Genomic DNA, 473 nt, shown 5'->3' with positions numbered 1-473 from the left:
GTCTCTTTACTACCTTTGAGGACGTTTTGATTGGCTACCTTGAGTAGTAGAGGCGCTTTAGGATGTGGCATTCCTTATTGCTGTCTCATCATCCGTCCGTAGTTTTGCTGGAAACGCCTTTGTTGGGTCTTAGTCATCTCATCGAAGGGTATTGCCCTTCCTGCGCTGTACTGGAATGAATGCCACACATTTGGCCGGCGAGGTTACGGCCTAAATGTTCTTCCAGTATCTGCTGGTCTGAACTGCCTTTCAAAAGGCGGTCCTCTATAGAATGATGTACCTCGCCCTCTACCAGGCTGAATGTTTGGGAAGAAGGCAGGGCGATGAGGATGCTGCCATGTCCCTAGTTTCTCCGTGTCTCCATTTACTTCCCTTTTACACCTTCCACACAGGACGTTTTCGTCCTTTTTTGGTTCTTTCCCTTTGATTCGTTCGAAGACACTGGGATGTATTTTAGTATACTCTTCTCCATC

Source organism: Olea europaea, chromosome 4 (assembly GCF_002742605.1).
Source record: "Olea europaea var. sylvestris chromosome 4, O_europaea_v1, whole genome shotgun sequence".
In the NCBI taxonomy this organism is placed as follows: Eukaryota; Viridiplantae; Streptophyta; class Magnoliopsida; order Lamiales; family Oleaceae; genus Olea; species Olea europaea.
This window is presented reverse-complemented; position numbering follows the sequence as displayed.